We start from the raw sequence: 6000 nt of genomic DNA on the forward strand, positions 1-6000 counted from the left end.
TTTTACCATTTTTGTTGCCCTCTTCTGGACCTGTTCCAGCTTGTCAATATCCTTCTTGAATTGCGATGTCCAGAACTGTGCACAATATTCCAGGTGAGGTCTAACCAATGCAGAATAGAGAGGTACAATTACATCCCTCAATCTTGACACTATACTCCTATTGATACAGCCCAAAATCGCATTGGCTTTCTTGGCCGCTGCATCACACTGCTGACTCATATTTAGTTTATGGTCTACTAAGACTCCCAGATCCCTTTCACGTGTACCGTTGTCAAGCCACGTGTCACCCTTCCTATATCTTTGCATTTCATTTTTTCTGCCTAAGTCTAGTATCTTACATTTATCTTTGTTGAAATTAATTTTGTTTGTTTTGGCCCAGCTCTCTAATTTGTTCAGATCATTTTGAATTCTGATTCTGTCCTCTGGGGTATTAGTTACCCCTCTTAATTTGGTGTCACCTGCAAATTTGATAAGCATGCCCTCTATTCCATCATCCAAGTCATTGATAAAAATATTGAATAGCACTGGGCCCAGGACAGAACCCTGTGGCACCCCGCTAGTTACTTCTCTCCAGGATGAAGATGAGTCATTGATGAGTACCCTTTGAGTTCAGTCAGTCAACCAATTACAAATCCATCTAATAGTAGCATTGTCTAGTCCACATTTCACTAGCTTACTTGCAATAATATTATGGGGCACTTTGTCAAAAGCTTTGCTAAAATCAAAGTATGCTACGTCCACAGCATGCCCTTTATGTACCAAGCTTGTCACTCTGTCAAAAAAAGAAATAAAATTGGTCTGGCATGACTTGTTTTTCAGAAACCCATGCTGACTTTTTGTGTCTGTCTAATGATCTGCTCCAGAATCTTCCCTAGTATTGATGTCAGGCTGACTGGACGGTAATTATTAGGGTCCTCCTTTTTCCCCTTTTTGAAGATGGGGATAACATTAGCCCTCCTCCAGTCCACTGGGACTTCTCCTGTTCTCCAGGAGTTCTCAAAGATTATAGCAAGTGGTTCTTGAAATTACTTCTGCCAGTTTATTTTTAATATCCTGGGATGTAGTTCATCAGGCCCTGGTGAATTGAATTAGTTTCAAGTAGCCAAGTATTCCTGCACTACCTCTTTATTTGTTTTGTGCTGAATTTCTCCTACTATATCTTCTGTTTCATTTTCTCCTGAATGAACACTGTTTCCTTTCTGGGAAAAGACTGAGGCAAAGAAGGTGTTGAGTAGTTCTGTCTTTTCTCCATCCCCTGTTAATATTTTGCCATCTCCTCCATGCAATGACTCTATCCTATCATTTTTCGTCCTTTTGCTACAGACACAGCCAAAAAAGCCTCTTTTTTGTTTTTAACCTCTCTAGCAAGCCTCAGCTCATTGTGAGCTTTAGCTTTTCTAACTTTCTCCATAAACATCCTGGTTATTTGTTTGAATTCCTCTTTGGTGATTTCCCCCCTTTTTCATTTCTTGTACATGTCCTTTTAAAACCTTAGCTCAATTGTTCTTTAGACAATTCTTTAGAAAGTTCTTTAGACAGCCATCCTGGTTTCCTGAGACACCCCCTATTTTCCTCCTCATTGGAACTGTTTGAAATTGTGCCCCAAGATCTCACTTTTAAGAAACTCCCAGCCATCATACACTTCTTTCTCTTCTAGTATTTTTGACCACGGGATCGCACCTAGTAGATTCCTAAGCTTACTGAAGTCAGCTTTCTTAAAATCTAGAACGTGTGTATGACTATGCTTAGCATCCCCTTTCCACTGTATAACAAACTCCAGGAGAGCATGAGGATCCACCTAAGGATCCTACCACTTCCACTCCACTAATCAGGTCATCATTATTGGTTAGGAGCAGATCTAAAATAGCTGTTCCCCTTGTTGCTTCTTCCACCTTCTGGACCATGAAATTGTCTGCAAGGCAAGTGAGAAATTTGTTGGACCTGATTGTCATGGAAGAGTTTTGACTCCCAGCAAATATCCAGATAATTTCTTTGTGCAAATTTGGTCATCTGTTCCAAGAATGCATAATGATACTCTCCTCCACATCCAACTCAAGCCAGTGCTCTGATTAGCTGTCTCCTTCAACTGGATTTGGATCATGTTGTCTGGCAGGCATCACCCTCAGTTCTGGGGGTGGAACCATCAACGAAATCCTTTCTAGTCCCTGATGGAACACTGGCAAGAGCAGCAGTTGCAGCAATCCATGCACCAGATGGTCCCTGAACCAATGATCTCTGCTCAGTTGGAACCAAGACTGAACTCGGAAACAACATTGTTTCATGCACCACCTCATGCACACAACAATCATACCAATGGGGTCTGCATGGGTGAAGTTCCCCTCTCCCATTCCACTGAGCTCCCCTTCTTTCTCAGCATGCTTCAACTTCTCCTTTGCCTTTTTACAGGGAGGCTCTGATGAACTCCTTGGAACTGGCAGTGAAGTTGAACAGATCTGAGTCTATTCTGAAGAAGCGGACTCCCCAGAACCAACCTCACTGATGAAGCAGAAGAAGACCCCCCCCCCCTTTCTCCATGGAATCCTTATGCACTAGTAAGTCGACTGTCGGCAGAGTCTTCTCATACATTGTTAATTTCAGTTTTAATGCTCTGTTATGTCTAGCTTTGGGGGTAAATTGTTGATATATCTTACACCCAGGTATATTATGCTCCTCACCAAGGCAAACAACAGAGTAGGTGTGCTCATCAGTTCTAGGCATTTTATCTGCATTCCTTGCATTTATTAAATAATTCCTTCTGTTCCCTATGTTCCACCCATGCCTGACCAACACAATTGTGTTTAGTGGGCCTCAAATACAACTAATTCTGGTCAGCCTTTCAAGAAACGTAATTAAACTCATGAACAACTGAAGCTCACACCTTTCTTTGTCGCCATGAAAAAGGAACTGAAGGGAGGACATTCTGCCATTGGGAGGGACGGTCATTCTGTTAGGAGGGACGGTCATGAGGAATGCCTAATGGCAAGAGGGTGTATGGTTGAGAACCTCAAGATTTTTCCATCACTGGCTCTGCACATGTGCAGTCCCAATGTGTGTCTGCACAGAAGACCACTTCATGAACAGCAGTTACAGGTAAACACAACTCTGTTTCCCCAACACCAAGCACCTCCAAGCTACCTACCTACTTTGGAATGGGATGCAGAACTAATAAGGAAGAAAACTGGGGATGAGGGGAGGACATTTAATCTAATTTTACCTTTGGAAGGGTCATGAGAGTGTGTGTGCTCTTCATTTCCAGAATAACACATCAACAGGCTGCAGCATGGAATGTCCAAGAACTTTGCAACTGAGCCTCCAGAATGGCCATAAAAACATGACTAATTCCTCAATCTTTTTTATTTCATTTTTATATTGATTTAAACAATATGTTTTCCACTGTTCTTCCAGGCTGAAAAAGGTTCCTGGGGCAGCTTTCAGCAAGGAATGAAAGTTGTATATTTTGTACTATGATATCAAATATCCAACTATAAAACGTATCTTCAGTATCTCTCTGCAGAGCCATATTGGAATTTAAGAATGTCTCAGCTATTCTGCCTTTTTACATACTTTTTTTTAAAAGCAAAGGCCCTGGAGATAATTTCACACAATTGTCCTTAGTTGCTCACACTTTTCTTCTGAATATACAACAAATAAATGACTCCCAGGCAGTCTTCCATCTAGATAGCACATAGGATCAGATTTCCTTAACATCATTGGTACAACTGTGCATTGAGTTGTGTATAATCCCCCATGCACTCTCACAAAAACACAAAAACACTTCATATTCTTCAGGTCATTTGCCTGGCCTTTTAAATTACAGAGTGGCATTATGAAAGATGTACCATGGGATTTTTCACAGGTACCCTTAAGCTTTAAATGATTAATACTATACTTAACTCTCAGTGATATTCTAACCAGAATCATACCATTCTGAACCCACTGACGTAACTACTGCTACTGTTCCGCAGTGCAATGTCCAGTAAATGAACTCATTGCTTCAGTAACAGAATGCAGTGATCAGAGGTTCACACACACAGAGACATGCAAGTGGCACCTGGGGAGGACAGGGACCTCAGGACTGGGACCTCCAACATATGTGTCTTTAAAATAGTTTTTAAAACACACATACATTTTTGTGAATACACAATGCTGTGATCAGTTCTGGGCATCATTGATCAAAGCCATATTGATTTTCAAGGACATCATTTTACTAAGCAAAATTCTTCACATATTCCTCCCACTGTTACTGAACAAACATCATTCATTTATGATCCAGAGAGTTTTGATATGCAAATAAGCTAATTGGTGATGGTGACCACAATTACTGATTCATATAGTTCCAAAAAGCAGTTAAAACCTGCTGTTCTGCATCCCTTAGATTTCCTTAGATGTGCTTGGATATGAGTGTGGAGAGTGCATTAAACAATAATGTCAACACAGCAACAGGTCATTCAGATACTCCATGTTCCAATTTGTCTGGGGATATAATAATGATCAATTTGTCATAGGAAAAAAGAAACAAGAATAACAGAGACAGCAGGTTCCATTGAAGTTGGCAGTGCTCAGTGCTTGATTCACTCATGCTCATGGGAAAAAGAAAAAAAAATTGTTAAGCTCTGGAAATGGGACCGGTGATGCCAAAGAATAGCAGGTATACCTCTGATTACCTCTCACTGGTGAGAAATAACCAACATTTATTACGAAGTTGTTTCTAAACCTCATGAAATCGTGGTTGCCACTGCTGTTTTCCATCCTTTACTATTTACTCAAGAAACACTTTTGTAAAAGACAGTGTCTGAGATCAGTTAAAGTAGTGGTCGGGCACTTTCTTTTACCCTTGTTCTAGCTTCAGCTGTAAAATATAAGCTAAAAAGAGGGAATTCTGGCCTGTAAGTACTAATGATGTCCTTTATGTGGGAGTGGAGAGAGGCTGTGAACAAATCTCACTTGTGTATGTTTGCAGAGAGAGAGAGAGAGAGAGAGAGAGAGAGAGAGAGAGAGAGAGAGAGAGAGAGAGAGATGAAAAGTACACTGAGGCTGATTCCTCATGGGCAAACAAACACAGGTGTAGGATGCTATAAAATCTATTTTGGGGGAGGGGGACTTTGCACAGACCCCACCCCCAAAATGAGTCTGCCCTGTTTTATTTCCCTCAATCCAGGTTTTTTTAAAAAATTATTAAACTAGCAATTCTTTTGAAAAAGCCCAGGTTGGAGCTGCTCCCAAGCAAACAGCCAGGCAGGGGGTGCTTAATTTGCCTCCCTTCCATCGTGCCCTCCATGGTGAGGGAGAAGTCGCCTGTCACTGACTGGCCATTCCAGGGAGACCCCTTTTCCTTTTCAAAAAATTTTGCAGGTTGCATCTGCATAGCTATGCAGGTGCAGCCAGTCATGTTGTGGGATGATCAGCATGGCTGTGGAGGTTCATCTCTGCATGCTTACATAGTTACACATGTGAAGCAGGATTTTTAAAAAAGAGAGAGAGAGAGAGAGAAGCGTCTCCACACAAAGCATGAAAGCAACCCAGATTGTTTCTGTGGGCTCCAATCGCTGCCTGCATGGAACTCAGGAGCAAAGGCTTGGCAGGCAGGCAGGGCTTATCGGAGGATAAAGAGACAGAACATATGGCTTCTGTAGTTTCTAACAGGCTGACAGGCTGCTTGCCTGCAGGGGATAGAGGCAAAGACTTCTTTTACACACTGGGAGGACTGGAAAGATTGGAGAGAATTAGGGGCAAGGTTTTGATCCCCACAGTCTATCATTGGTAGCCTGGTTGCTTTACAAACTAGGGTGAATAGATAAAGAAGCTTAATATTTCTCCCCAAGGTGGTATAGAAAAAGTATACAGATGTGAGAGATGCAACAGATATCACTGGTAATGAAATAACGCATCGTCTTTCTTTGGAAGAAAACATTGCTGACAATCCAGGATAACCTGTCAATCTTATTAAAAGCAGGTTTGAGAGGTTCTCATATGTCTGGTTGTACTTGTCTGTGTGTATAG

At 41.5% G+C, this 6000-nt stretch overlaps 1 long non-coding RNA gene across 1 annotated transcript in view; it reads left to right on the forward strand.

Annotated features, from left to right (window-relative positions):
- The window catches only part of LOC125427314, a 33196-nt gene extending 28555 nt beyond the window's left edge, over positions 1 to 4641 (forward strand). Inside the window, exons 2-3 of the long non-coding RNA XR_007243662.1 lie at positions 2407 to 2552; positions 4506 to 4641. This is a non-coding gene — a long non-coding RNA (uncharacterized LOC125427314). The remainder of the gene's footprint in view (positions 1 to 2406; positions 2553 to 4505) is intronic.
- Positions 4642 to 6000: the final 1359 nt, after the last annotated feature.

This window comes from Sphaerodactylus townsendi, linkage group LG02, assembly GCF_021028975.2.
Source record: "Sphaerodactylus townsendi isolate TG3544 linkage group LG02, MPM_Stown_v2.3, whole genome shotgun sequence".
Taxonomy (NCBI): domain Eukaryota; kingdom Metazoa; phylum Chordata; class Lepidosauria; order Squamata; family Sphaerodactylidae; genus Sphaerodactylus; species Sphaerodactylus townsendi.